Source organism: Neopelma chrysocephalum, unplaced genomic scaffold (assembly GCF_003984885.1).
Source record: "Neopelma chrysocephalum unplaced genomic scaffold, ASM398488v2 Primary Assembly neopelma1_25, whole genome shotgun sequence".
In the NCBI taxonomy this organism is placed as follows: Eukaryota; Metazoa; Chordata; class Aves; order Passeriformes; family Pipridae; genus Neopelma; species Neopelma chrysocephalum.
In genome coordinates this window covers 45076853-45092127 of record NW_020897694.1, presented here as the reverse complement: position 1 = coordinate 45092127, position 15275 = coordinate 45076853, and the positions used below count along the sequence as shown (strand labels likewise).

Below are 15275 nucleotides of genomic sequence, written 5' to 3'. Positions count from 1 at the left end.
TTTTCATACTACATATATTCATGAAATAATTATGATAATTTCATTCCTTTGGAAGAATTCTGATTAACTAAATCATAGAAAACTTAAAGGAACTGTTTGTTTGTACATAAACAGTGCTAAGAAGATTTGCATAAATATTTACTAAGTCTTCTTTAAGGCTTATTAAAGTGTATCTTTGCCCCTTGACCACACCTACCTACTGCTGGGCGATGTCTGCTTCTCATTCTGCTAATCAAAATAATTTCACTGTTACCTTTTTCTCTCTTCCTTTCTTGTATTAACCCATTGCCCTCTGCCACATGCTTTCATTGCAAACACCTGGAGATAGAGTTTCTCATTTTATTAAATGGGATGACAGGAAAAGGCATAATGGATGCCAAATTCCTGTCTTAGACCTCTAGATGATTTTTATCAAATATAAATAACTGTTACAGTAGTGCAATTCTTAGGTGACATTCTGTTTTGTAAAATGGGAACCAAAGTTCTTCATGTACAGGTTGGTCATTCTTTTTCAGCTTAATTTTCTCTGTACAGAAACTGAACTGTCCACCCTAATGTAACTTCAGTCCATATTTTCACTGTTAAAAAATCCTAGTTATTTCTTGGAATAAGAATACGCAAATATCAATGGGTTCATTCAAGAAGTACTCTCAAACAGGATGTACTCTGGAGAATCTGAACATACTTAAAAAGCAAGCTGTAAGCAAAAAATGGCTACTCTTTTTCTCACGTATTACAGAACAGACAGGGAAGGTAGGAACACACAGGTACTTCTACGGAATCACATTATCCCTCCTGCAGTCAAAGAAGTATATCTCTCCAAAAATGGACTAAAGAATATTTAATTAAAGTTAAAAAATCTGTATTTTATTCTTAATAGAACTAGGATACTAAACAGATGAGGTCTATGATATCAGATTACCTGTCCACTTGAGACTATACAAACATTGGAAAAACATAGTCAACAGTAATTTACATTTTTCAGAACTTTAATACCGAGGGAAAATTCTCTCTTTGGTATTTTGTTGAACTTTGTTAAGATTACAGAAAGCTTGTTAATCTAGTAACATACTTTCACAGATTTATGTGCACTACAGTGGTCAATATTTATTAAGCAATTCATTAGTTCAACAGAAGGGAAAGCCATAGAAAATGTGGCAAGAGCAGAGATAAACTGGTACATGCCATGCTGTAACTACATGACACTCAACTTTTAAAGAATAAAAACAGGTTTAAAGAAAGAAATGCTTCAGCAGACTAAAGAGTCACAGGCTGCAGTTCTATACTATAGCATGAATTTAAAGGACAGTGGGTGACCTTAAGATTCTTTACAGCTTCTTCTATCCCACAGCATTTTTCACATTGTAAGAAATTTTAGCTTTAGGAACCAATTCAATGACAGAGTCTGCAGACTTCCAGTTCACTTCACCTGCACTTAAATCAGGGTCAGACAGGTGATGCTTATTATACACATTAGACTGGGAGAACCCCCTGAAAGCTTCTTGGAAGTCAGCAAAGGGGAAGGAGCTTTAAAGGCTGGGAGTGACTTGCTGGCACAGACAATAGGACATGGCAGGTTTTAAAAGGCTCTGGCTGTGACAGTCGCATTGGCACAGTCTTACTGGGGAAAAGGGAAGGGAAAGGTAAAGTAAGGCAAAGTAAGATAAGACATGGCAAGGCAAGACAGCGTTCCTTCATCTACCTCCAGTAACATTTTGAAAGGTTGGTCTGACACTTGAATCTTTTGTTGTTTTCCCAGAATTAAAATAAACAAACAAAATCTAACACTGCCATTTAAATGTCTTTGAACTTATGCACAGAACATTTCCCAGAAATACGCCTCTCATTTACTCAGATTTAGAATTACATTCTGGGAAGGTATGTAATTTTATACTAAGCATTGCTTCAAGCTCCTTAGAAGTGTTTAAGATGGACAGTGAAAAACATAAAACACCAAAGAGCTTGATTAATCAGTGCACTGTGTGCCTTTGTAGACCACACAACACTCGTCACACGAGAATTTTGATTCAGGGCACCATAACACCTAGACAGAAGAACAGCAGAAAAAATTTACATAGCTACTAAAATGCCAACTAAAATAAATTCCAGTAAGTCCGTGCACATGAGAGCTTTGTGGTCAAGTTGTCACTGCATTTGTGCTGAATTACACTGAAAAGAAAATTTTCAGCCACCTTTTCTTGGTGTTGGGTATTGTATCACCAGGTCTGTTCAAAGGCTTACAGATAGCAATATAAAGTTGGGAATTCTGAATTAATGCAAGTTGGTACAAGTTAAGAAACGGAGAAAAGAAAGAAATAAGGGCATTGTACCATGATTTTTTTTTACCCACAGAATAAAGAATTGTTCAGGTCTGGCTATATAGAGAGTACACGGCATGTTGTAAAATGAAGTGTGGGGTGGGGACAAAACATCATGTCTGAATGACATTGCTAGTGTTTTGGAGAGCTGATGCTAGTTTCTCAGCTTGCAGCTATAGATGTCATGATTATACAATACAAAACACTGAGCTCTGGGAGAGCACAGTCTGTTACTGTGCAGTGTTTATCTGCTGCACTGCAGCAGTGTTTCTGTAAGGATCTGGAACTTCATGTGGTGCTGGAGAAACAGCAGTGCAGACTTTAAACACTTATTTCCTAAGCATTATAAAACTAAAGCATATCTGTCAGTGGCTGTGGCTGTGGAGCAGCCAGTGCAATATACTAGGAGACATTAAGAGCTGTCAGATTTCTAATCTGTAAAGCTGATGAACTGTATAAGGCGCGATATTAAAAAGAGAGAGCTCTCTCCCAGTCTCTCTCAGCTGATATAAAATCTCATTTTGTCAGAGGGTTAAGTACAAGGATCAAATTAATCTCTCAGTAATTAACGGTACCTATGTTCTGCAAAGCATCTGGATAGTAAACCTGCTTTATATAAAAAGATAACTATATGTCTCTTCCACAGTGAAGTTAGTAGTAAAATTGTCAGAGCTCCCCCACAGCCAAGTGTATCAGGTCCGTTCTGAAACAGCAGGTAGGCTCTAAGCCTGCAGCACCTTAAAGGTCCTGTCCCAATGCTTCACTGATACCTTTAGTCCATTTTTCCTGCTATTGTCCAGTTCTCTGAATTGTACAATAAGTTGACTCTCAGAATACATCTTTTCTTTACATGTTAAGAAAAACAAAAACTACAGAAGTTGTACTTCTAAGTAGTCTCAAATTAAAATAGGTTGCCATTAGTTCAAGTAAATCTATTAGGAACATAATTGTTCAGTGTTCAATTTCCCTAACAGAGTCCTCTTCTGTTTTATTGTCCTTCACCCATCTAATTATCCTCTCAGACAGACAACAGTACCTCCAGCAGACAGGTAGCAGCCATGAGATTAAACAAAAGTTCCTCAGTAAGACATATTAATATTTTCAAGATGAAGTGACAAACTGGATAGGGATATAATTTCTGTTATAATAGCACTGCTCTTCATCACTGATGGCTAACTAGTGTTTTCTGATAAGCAGTTCCTGAAGTGAATAGAAGCTATCGATGAATTATTGCCTGGACCTCATTTTTACTGAATTTAATCTATGGCAGTAGCTTTATAGGTTTGCTGCTACTGTTATCTCCTTTGTTCATATTATTTTGTTTCTTCTTTCTGTAGAAGAACAAGTTAAACAAGTCTGTTCTTCACTGTATATTGGGGAGCTAGTCGCTCCTTGAATTCAGACAGCTTTGAGGATAGCCATTTGTGTGTAGCATACCAACATAAATTGCCCACAGACTTTTACTGTGTCTCAAGTATCCTGTTCTGTAGCCATTGTCAGCTCCCACGCTCTAATTCACGTTTCTCGACATTTCTACACAGTAGCAGATAAAAGCTGCAATTCACTTGAAAATTACTTTTTTCAGATAACTCTTGTTATTAGATGGAGTCCTTTCTTCCTGCTTCCTTTACCTTTAAAATCATTTAGCATTGTTAGGTTCTCTGCTAATCTTATATGTAGTATATATTGCATATATGTATATATATATCTTCAATACTTTAAAAATTTAGGAAAGAAAATGTGCATTTCTCAAACAGCTAATAAAAATATCCCATTTGAGTTTAAAAACTTGTAATTTTATTGTTCTTACACTGAAAATTTGTTTGTTCTTTTTTTTTTATACCTGTTTTAAGTGTCTGGGATCTTATGATGTTACATTTTTAAAACAGTCAAAAGACAGCAAATTATGTCCCACCATAGGTTGAGAATAACTGAGTGATAGTCAAAGACATAATGCTAGTTTATGAGAATCAGTTGTTGCTAAAAGAGGCTTGGATAAAGAACTGTGCAGAACATACAGTATTTCAGGGAAAACCATGAAAAAAACAACAGTAGCAGTGATTTTAAAATCTTAAGGATGAAACCAAGTGTTAAGGATCCACTAAAATATAAAGGAATGTACACTGGTGAATATCTAATAATCGCACTGAACAACTGCTGAAGGAAAAATACAATACAGTGAAATCATGCTCAGACTGCTGAAGACAGAAATCTCATGACTGAGCTCATTATCTAGAGTAAGTGCTATGAGAAAATTCCACTGAATTCTGTTCAAAAGTCAAGATTATCTGATGAATTGTAGCAGCTGACATTCCTGAATTCTTCATCATCATCTTCAAAAAGAATGACTATTCATTTGCAATATTTTCTTGTTGAAGAAAAGGGAAGAATCTGTCCCAAAAGGGAAGAATCTGTGGACACTTGCTAAAGATTTGTCTGAAGAACATTTACTTGCTGAGTGGCCCATGTAATTTTCAGTTCATTCAGGCAGCAGCCAATGGCATGCTGAAGACAGAGGATAATGTTGGCATAATAAAAACCCAACAAACAAACAAACAAACAAACCTGGTCATTTTCAAACGATGGCAAAATCCAAAGAGAAACCTATTCAGAATTGTGTTTTGTATTTTGTTGGGTTTTTTTTCTGTCCTTCAAAAATGCATTTTATTAACAGAAAATAAATTGAGGACAAACATTTCTCTCTTCCATAAAGTGGATGCAATTATTCTGAGTGAAAAGAACAGATCTGTAAGATTCAGAGAGCTATTTTCCTGATACTGAGCAAATGTATGGGACAAAGATGCAAAGGAAGTCCTAAGCAACTTCCACAAATATTTTTACACAGACAGGTTTTTGTCAACCAAAATCCCCAGGAATTTTTTCATAAATTATTTTCTCACAAATTTTTCAAATTTTAGATGTCAAAAAACCCCACCCTTGACACATATAATGCTAATGAAGTACTCAAAATCATTAATCTGAAAATTATTAGCATGTCTAACCTTTCAGTTGCAAGAAGTACATCTAAAAACAAAGAAATAACTGTTCAAAGTGACTTTAAAAGTGAAAAATAGAAATGTTGCAAATGTAGTCGCCTGAAATTTTGTGCACTGCTGAATAATACTGAATAATCATTTGCTTTACTTTGAACAGTTGAAGAAAAAGGTGAATTACTCTTCCTTACAGGTGTCTTAGCTAGTTGAATTGTTTTATTTTTTCTTTACTTTTATAAAGCTACTAAAAATCTTTAGAAAAATATTTTTAAAACTGAATCAGTTAAGCATAGATGACAACATAACAAAGCAGTTGGTTTCGTCAGAGTGAAAAAATTGAGTTGACGGACACAAACATTTCCCAGTAATATGGTGTTCTCTTACAGATGATCAGCAGGCACTCTGGTACAAATAATATAAATTTATTCCTAAGAAAATTTCTAGAAGTCTATTTTCTGTTTCACATGGACTTGTTCAAGGTTATGGTATTTCAGAGAAATCCATCAGTCTGCCAGTTTGGCCCTCTATGCAAAATCCGAACTTCATTTCACAGTTCTCGTCAGGAAGAATGCTTGAATTTGAAGAGTTTTAGGAAAGCAATGGGAATATTTTCTAGTTTTGGTGGGGTACAAAATGGATGCAGAGGTCTTCAGCTATTCTCCAGATGATAACAAGTGATGGGAAAAGGAAAGAACCTTGAGTCTGTCTCCTAATTTTCAGTTTAAAAATGCATATGTACAGTATAATGAAAAACAGGCTTTACCCTTTAGAAGTGCTATAACCTGCAAGAATCTCCTTCCTACGATAAACAAGAACAGAGAAGGATCTCCTGGGGCTGTAGATGAGATGAATATGTTTTAACATTTCCTTATATAGGACTTGGAGATCAGCATCATTTTCATGGGTTACTTCAGGCCTGTGATTTGATAAATACAAAATAATTTTGGATTTTTTTGGTTTGGTTTGTTGGGGGGTTTTAGGTTTTGTTGGTTTGGGGGTTTTTTGTTCTTTTTTTTTTAAATAAAGAATGGTTCGTTGGATTGGTGTACAGGAGTTTTGGCTTGTACCTTCCATGCTGCAGCCATTCCTGCCCCTTAATTTGCAGTCTAAACCAGGAGAAAGGGAAGGGTAAATAAGACAAAGGGCAGAAATTAAAAAAAAAGGTCCCCATTTCCACTTAACCAACTGCAATAGTAAGTTGGTTTGTTGTTCTCACTATGATTAGGAATAGGGCAAATATTTTTTTAAAGGATAGCATTTATTTCTTTTTCTTCCCTTTATTTCTCTCTCTCTCACACAGAGTAGGTAGGGGAACACTGCAAATCCCAAGGTATAAATAGCTCTGCCTGAGCCTAACAATAACTCTGCTGCCACTGACACAGAGCAGAGCAAAGGCAAGAAAATACTGTAACAGTATTTGTCATGCTTGTCAGGGGAACACTTTCCTACCTAAAATATTGTTAGCAGATCTGTGTATTAGATGATTAGGTCAATTTTCTTGAGCTTTACATAAACCATTTCATGGTGTCTATTCATGCTAGAAATGCTCTTCTCTCCTTCATCAGTTACATTATTTCACACCAAATAATATGTCCATTCTGTGTCACCCAAATTCAGCTGCAGCTGCTCAGATATGAGGATCAAGATAGCAAATTAAAATACTTAATGAGATAGTTTAGGTAAATGACATCTGATGCTTTTCTGCTTCCTCCAGCTGTTGCAGTTGAAATACTGAACACAAACAGAGGATTTGGGAGAGAATTTGAGGTTTTTGGAGGCTTTTCTTGATTGTAGTGCCTCCATGAAATAAACAAGATAAGGTAGAGAGAGATAAAAAAACAAAGGGGGCAAACAAAGAGTGAAGATGACGCTCATAAAGCAAGTTAGGAAGGAGGGGAAACAAAATATCTTCAGTAATCTAGTAGGTGAAAAGGTTGTAATGGACTTCAGCAAGAAACAGTAATAAGTGACTCAGATGTTTCAGGCAGTGCAAAAGGATATTTCTCCTTGATATTGTCAAAGAAGAAAACAAGGAGTAAAGAAAGAAACTATAAAGATTTAAAAAAAATCAACAACAGGAACGGGAAAAAAAAAAACAACCAACCAAAACCAAAAACAACCCCCCCCAAAAACCCCAAAACCCAAAAACACTTCTAAAATGAGAGGCTTCTCTAGAGAGAACAGTGGAAGTGAAGGAACTTGTGAGACTGAAAAACAAAAGGCAAATGACCAGAAAACCCTCATGAGGGTCAGAGTTTATTACAGCTTCTGCAGTTGCAAAAGGAAAAGATTCACTCAAAGGTTTGATCAATTAAGAGGGTCAAAAGGAGATTCACTATCAGTGAGATTGGAAGCTCAGAAATATGGAAAGAAAGGGGAATTAAAAGATGGGAAAAGGATGAAAATATGGTAAAAGGACATAGTTCAGAGGGGAGAAAGGGCTGCTCTCTGTACAACAAAAATGTGTTCTAAGTAACCTGAAGACTCATGAGTTATTACTGAAAGGAAAATGAATTTTCTTCTGTGACCTACATACTGTGAATTAGATACCTGAAGCTCTCTAAGTCTTTCAGTAAGGAACTGACACGAATCCATATCAGGCCAACATTTCAGTGTTTTTCACACAGGGTTACCCTCAAATACAGAAAAGTGGAGTGCAGCATTTGTCTTCTACTGTTGAGGAAATCTCGAGAAAATCTCAAGAAAAAACTGCTGTAAACTTATAACATGCAAAAGTCTAAATATCAGTAAAAAATATGTCTATGTATTTATGGAAACTTGTTACTTATTGCTACAAGTTTTTGTGCCATTTCTTTGGTAGGTTACTTTGTGAATGTGTGTTGCCATTAAGACAAAAGCCAATGACAAGGAATAAGGTTTAATGAGACTTAATGAAGTTAAGTGATTTTGTGGAGGGACATCTATGCCTCCACATTAAGACCTGCCCTATCACAAACATCACCTGTAAGAAAGAATAAAAAGATTCTCAGAGAGCTGATAGCCAATGGACAAGGTAAATGACTGTTTTAGTCTTGTGTTAAAAGTAAAATTGAACAAGCAAAGGAAGTGGCACTTTCTTAATTAGATTTGAAAGATATTTATGACAGTGCAACTCAAATCAGGACCTACATTTCAATATTTTTCTTTTCTGGCCGTTCTTGTCAGTTGTTTCATGACACTGAGGCATGGATAAAATGCTGCTCTGTGCTACAAAACCAATTCACTCCTTGTATTTTATTACACATTCTAATGGCTATCTTATTTGTCTATATTTGTAGAGGCTCTTTTTGGAACCTCTCTTCATTTAAAAGAAGACACTAAATAAACTACATGAGCCTAAAATTCCCAGTCAACTTCAAAAGACTCCAATAGTGTCTTTCCTGACGCCTAGCACAATAATACTATTTTTCAAACTTTGAAAAAAGTGGCAAGGCATCTCTAATTTTAAATGCATGGTACTAAGCAGGATTTATTGCTCATCACTGTGCTGTTACTTAGTATGCAATCTGACAATCTGGTCACCTCACCTAATTTTGGATCACTGTACAGGCAGGTCTTTATGTAAGTTAGTTACCAGCCTATACTTATCTGCTTCTTAACTTTGCTAGAGGTGTTTAGGGTGAGAAGAGTTCTGCTTATTTCTCTTGTGATGAGAGCGATTAGTTCAGGTTAGCTCAGCTGTAGGCATTTAACCTGTAGACATGTAGGTGTTGCCATCACCATCCTCAGAGTTTTCTAAAAATCCAGGATGTCAAGAGTCTTGAGGGCACCAAAAAGCCTCATTGGCCCTGCCTAGCCCTTGGGTGAACCTTCCTCCATGCATCCTGCCCATAGACCAGGATTCCAATTTCAGCTCAGCCTGAAGCCATCAGACCCTGCCTGGGTGGTGCAGCAGAAGTGCCAGTTACCAGCCCTGTTCTGTGGATGGCCCTAGGCTACAGCCCGTCTTCCTGCTCCCTCTTTGCTCTCATCTCCTCCTGGTCCTGACCGTACTCCCTGGGTAGACCTTGAACCTGACTCACCACTTCGCCTACACTGCAACTATTGTGGACCCTGGTACCAGCACCCAGCTCTGCTCATTCTGCTCAGGTGCTGGAAAACATTGCTCTGCCAATAAAGGCACTGGCAGTGCTGGGGTCACTTACAGTTCTGTTTGAGTCACTTTTACAAAGAAGTGTCACCCAAAGTTAGAAAGCTGAACTTCTTGTCTCTCCAGTATTCTCCATTCTACTTCCAATTTTGTTTTTTAAGGTCAAATATCTATCTGCAAGTTGCTGCTGCTTATGAAAGATACCACAGTGTTCATATACAGGGTGTTAAAAATTTCCTCCTCTCAAGTACATGTAAAACCCACATATTTCACTGACATGGCCAGAAAATACAGTGAGGTTTCCCTTCCTTTTTCACGTATGTTACTTCTGCATACTTTTCTTAATGAGTCTTCTAATCCCTAATGATCATTCAGTGACCTTTGAAATACAGTCACTAGCTACAGTACATCTGCACCAACTCTGCTTACGTGATGCTGGTATCTTGTTCATATAAATGTACAGTTTGCTGTGTTCCAGTTGTAGCAAAAAAGAACAAAATCTCATTTCAGGTATTTCAAGTGAATTTTCTTTTTGTCATCTAATTCATCCCCCTGCCACTGCACAATTGTTCCTTACAATGTATTTTTTAAAGACCTCTCTTGATGCATGGTGTCTTCTATTGTAACTTTTGTGCCACTATCATTCATTTCCTTTATTGCGGAAGACAAAGACATTTTATTGGCACACTCCTTTCACTTAGTGTTTTATCTACTAACTTTTTCAAATACAAATCCTTCACAAACTTTTTCTGGAGTTTAAATAAAGATTTTGGTGCACATGATTGTCTCAGAGTTCATCTGGTTCGTCCCATCCCTCAATTACCTGTTGCATTGTTAGCTCAAAATTCCATTTCTACACCTTTTGTAGAGTTGTGGTGCACTGAAGTGAATGTTAAAATCTCTGTGAATTTACTGATGATTTAATCTTGTTTGCCTTCAGTTCAACAAAGTATTTCTACCTTAGATTAAGAATACAAATAATAACCTCATGCTTAAATTTAGCGATGTACAATCATTCTATGACTGAAGCTGCTGTGTGCTCAACTAACAGTTTAAGCAAGGATCTACACATGCTCGTCAACTTCCATCAAATCTCCTACTTCAAACTATTTGAGGAAAAAAAAGAATAAATTATTTATTTGGCAATCTGTTCTATTGCTTAATAAAACTGTTAATAAAAACTGTTTATTTCTTTGCTACACTGATACTAATGGATATACCATAAAGGATTGATTTAATGTTGTCTGACGGTCTATAGGAAGAAGAAACCCTAATCAAGTTTTACCAAGTCTAAGACAAGTGCCTTTTCACTGGACAACTCTACCTTGAAGAAAAATCAGTGTTCAGCATTCACTTCTTACCTCCCTGAAGCTTAAACTCACGTCTGTTTAGCAATCTCCTCTACCTTCAAACATAAATTTCTCAGTTACTCAGCATTTTATTGGTAAAATCTTGTTGCCTTTTCTTCTTCTGGAATATACATGGACATGTAAAATGACATACTGCTTAGTATATCCAGGTAAGTCCAGGTGGTTTTGAGCCATGTGATGCATGGACCTGAGCGCAGGGTTTAAACAAAGCTCTTCCCAGCTCTTGGGCCTCCTGGAGGGATTCATTAGCATAGGATAGTCCTACACAATGTCCAGAGTGCTCAGCTGAGATGTTATCTGCTATGGAGTAAGTTCATCTCAAACTAGAAGGAAGTAGCAATGGAGCCATTGTCCTTCATTATCTGTGCTATATTACCATACATTTTTGTGTAAAAAAAAGACAAAATTGCTAGAACTTCAAGCAGTGTCTGATATCTCTCCTAAAAATGACTTAAAACTTCTAGCCAATTATTTTCATGGGTCATGAAAGGTGGGGGAGTTTGAGGGTTTTTCCATGATACATGAGCAGCGAAAGGAATTCTGGTGGTTGTTATTTCCCTCCAGCCCCTGAAGTACAGTTGAAGGAGGGTGTGGTCACACCCAGCACTGGTGTGAATGAGGTGGTAGAGACAATGTTTGTTCTCTTTGGCTTGATGTCCTGTTTTTAACTAACTATATAATTTGTGTAATAATTCTAGCATACCCCAAAGTATCTTTGAAGAGGGCACTTATCTCATAAACTTAATGCAACACTTACTATTAATTATTGTGGTACTATGAGGTCCAAGCTCTGTTAAGCAAGACGGTTACAAAGATGAGCTAAACAAAGAAAGCTTCATCCTTGAGCATGAAATCCTACATCTTTTTATTGGTCTAAGGGTATGTTGCCATACATTATGTTTTTCTTTAAGAGCTCTAACCCTGTGTTCTAGGAAGTAATATAAATAAATAGAATATAAAACAGCTTGCAGACTGAAGTCATTCAGTTACACGTACTTCCTCAGAACTACTGAAAGTGCTTTTGGCATTACATGACAGATATAAATTTTATGTATGCCCTTCCTCCTCACTGCAGTTAAGAGTGATGACAGCACTCAAAGGATATTGTGAAATGCAAACATCTGCATACTGGTAGTTGTTTTTTGACTGTTGAAACTTACGTTAAATTTTTAATTCACAGTTCTGTAAACTCAGCTTTCATCTCTCAATTTTAGCTAGTTTCGTCTTCAAAGTACTCTTTATAAGGTCCATGACAATAGTAATGGTAACAGGAAAGACCGGGAAATGTTTTTTTATTGTATTCATGGCCCCTTCTTCTATGCATTTTTATGTTATTCTTCACAGGGCAAATAACCATACACAAATTCCCCATCTATTGCAATGGAAAACAAAATGGATTACATAAATGATTTTCAGCTGTAAAACAGGTTTCGTTTAGCATTCAGTAGTGGTTTGCAGTGATCCCTGCTTCATACTATAGTGCACTGCACACTCACAGACATTTACCTCAATCTCATCTAGTCATTAATTAAGATATACTTTCTCTTACACTTCCAAAGAAGTCTCTAACTAGCTGTCATTCACCCTGAACATGTCCAAGCTTCAGCTCTGTCTCTTTGCTGATACTCAGTCAGTATTCCTAACTGAGGTCTTGGCACTTGGACTCTGTAGACATAAAAAGGTACCTGAAATTCAGTTAGGATTAGGGAAATTCAGTTAGGATTAGAGAAACCGCATTCAAAAGGAAGTTGGGCCAGGCAGATGGACTTGCTAAACAATTTTTCTATCATCCAGATCTTCACCTCCACTTCAAAAGGTTTTCCTGTCCTGCTGAATCTCATATTTGTCTAGTTTTAACTTCAGAACCAATCTAACATAAAAAGACCAAAAAGTGAAATGCAAAAAAGGTTATCTGCTTCCACAACCATGTCCCCTAGAACAGATCAAAATTTTTAGGAGGGGCAATAAGATGCCCCAATACAGACATATTACACAGCTGTACAGATCGCTGCATAACCAAGAATGCAGGCAGTTTAAGCCTTCCTAAAGGTCCTGCTCTACCTGGCTGAGACACAGTGTGTTCTCATACACCTTTTGCAAATATGTAGCAACTGAAATACAAAACCTAACAATGCAGAGTGGTAAGGATATATCTGAGGTCGATTTAGTCCACAAAGTGAACAAATTGCTTGAAATTGGTTAGGAAAGACCAAGTATAATTGTCATGGGAACTGTTCCTTTGTGTCCAGGCAGAGACTGCATTGACAGACTCAGTCAACCTGTGAGGTTCATGTTAGTGAGGTAGAAACCTACTGCTGACTCTTCCATGCCATAGCAATAACAGAGATTTATCAAGTTTGACACATCGACATTGTCCTTATAATCATTTGCCAACATCTTAAGTTTGAAAAATATCCACTAATGGAATAATCCTTTGCAGCATTCAAGTAATTTATACTTAATTTTCTTAATTAAAAGATATACTTTTTCCACATTTAAGCTGTGTTAAAGAGAGTAATATACAACTTTTTCATATTGTCTATCTTTAAAATACAAACATTTCTCAAGGTTACTTACAACTGGATTAAATGCTTTGCAAAATGTGTACTCAAAAATATTTTGTGAAATACAAGTGGTACATTCACTTTTCTTTAGTTCAACCTGCTAGTTGCTAAACATTCAAATATACTTCTCAGAACTTAGTTCAGGGTTGTTGTTTTGGCTTGGTATGGGTTTTTTTCACACATCAGTATGTCATCACTATTTAAAAGCACTGGCAGATATTCAAACACTTCCTATCTGGAGACCTCAAATACTTTGGCACATAAAAGGGATAAGAAAAAGAGGCCTTTGATAATGATCAGGTCAGGAGTTACAGTCTTTGTATAATCTATTTATTATCAGGTTTCAAAATCCAGTTAAAGCATTTCTCAGCACCTTTTTCTTGATTATTACAGCCTCTCTGTGAATAGCAGCATGGTTTTCTAAGCCAGCTTTTTGTTGCCTGCTGTTTGGAGCTACTCGGCATTCTTGAGATCACCAGAATTTCTAAATGATCAAACCGCTTTACTAGAGCAGAGTTGAATGAACTGAAGCATATGAGCAAACAACATGTATTCTTGTACAATTTTTTTGCAACTCCCAGTTGCTTTTCTATCCACTGACTGATTATGTTTCCACTGACCGTGAAACTGAACCGAGGCATTTGAGCTCAGTACTTACTCTTGTGTTAAGATAATCCTATTAATACATTTTTCAAGATTTTCAGGATAAACCTGAAAACTATAAAAGTATGATATTCAATAGAATAATTTTAGTTGTAATAAAAACCTGTAAATGTTGCTAATTTTGATGAACTGAAATATCATAATCCAAATATTTCAAGTATCATAATCCATTTTTCATAATGGATTTAACTTCATTATAATCCCTATGTCAAGTCTCTTATTTTCTACAGCTAAAGAATGCATCAGATCACTAACCTTCTTTTCCAGACTCAAAAGAAAAAAAATAGAATGAAAATCAAAATAACGTATGAAGTCCCAAAGTTTTCCTTCAAAGTTTAAAAGTGACCATTGCAAACGAGACTCCAAACAGAATTTTATATGCTTTCTGTATTTGTTTAAAAATAAAGGAAAAAAAGTCAGCTATTCAAACCCTCAGTTTCAGCACAACACAAGTTACACTTTCTTGTCTCTGTCATTTGCTTGATTCTAGCTTTGTTGTTCTTATGCTGACCAGCTCTGCCAGGATAAATTCTTCCAAATGATATTTGGAGTTTTTTTAGCAAATTCCAAGCTTTAGGGCAAAACTTCCCTCTCCCAGCATAATTCAAACCATCTTCACTTCTGTGAAACATATATTTGTCCTCATACTTGTGCATAAGCTCATGCCTTCACGGTATACTTACAAATAGTCCTCACTGATGAAACTGATTTCCTCTGGAAAACAAAAGATAAGTTTTGTTTATCCCAGACTTTCCTGTAAGTTGTTTTTTGAAAACTGACCTGAACGCTCATGAGCTACAGTTGTTTCTGAATCATAAAGATGTATGGTCTTAGAGCCTCTGGCTACAGCTGAAAATTGGTTTTAGTAGCAATTGCACTGCCTTTCAGAGTCAAAAAATCATTGTCAGCTATAAATACTACAAGCAATCCACCACTCAGTGTTATAGAACTAGCAATATCATCCTCTATAGGTGAAACTCATAACTTTAAACTTTTATATAATACTTATGAATCAAAATTCAGTTTGAGGATCAGGCTTTGAGAAATCAGACAATAAAACCGTGATACTGTATAGAGCACATAATGCAGATATATATATTAAAAAAGCATTTTTTTCACTTCTAAGTTAGCTATGCTGCATAAAACAGAGAGGGAAGTGCTACAGCAAACCCCATTTTCAAGTAAATGCCTTAAAAACTACATACTGTAGGCAGGAATTGCATTTTCCTGTAATACAATTTAACCATGTGTAGGACAAAAAAGTAACAGCTGATCAA

At 36.3% G+C, this 15275-nt stretch overlaps 1 protein-coding gene across 3 annotated transcripts in view; it reads right to left on the bottom strand.

Moving 5' to 3' along the window:
* Positions 1-15275, bottom strand: part of STS (steroid sulfatase) — a 106845-nt gene that overhangs the window by 2349 nt on the left and 89221 nt on the right. The window lies entirely within an intron of this gene.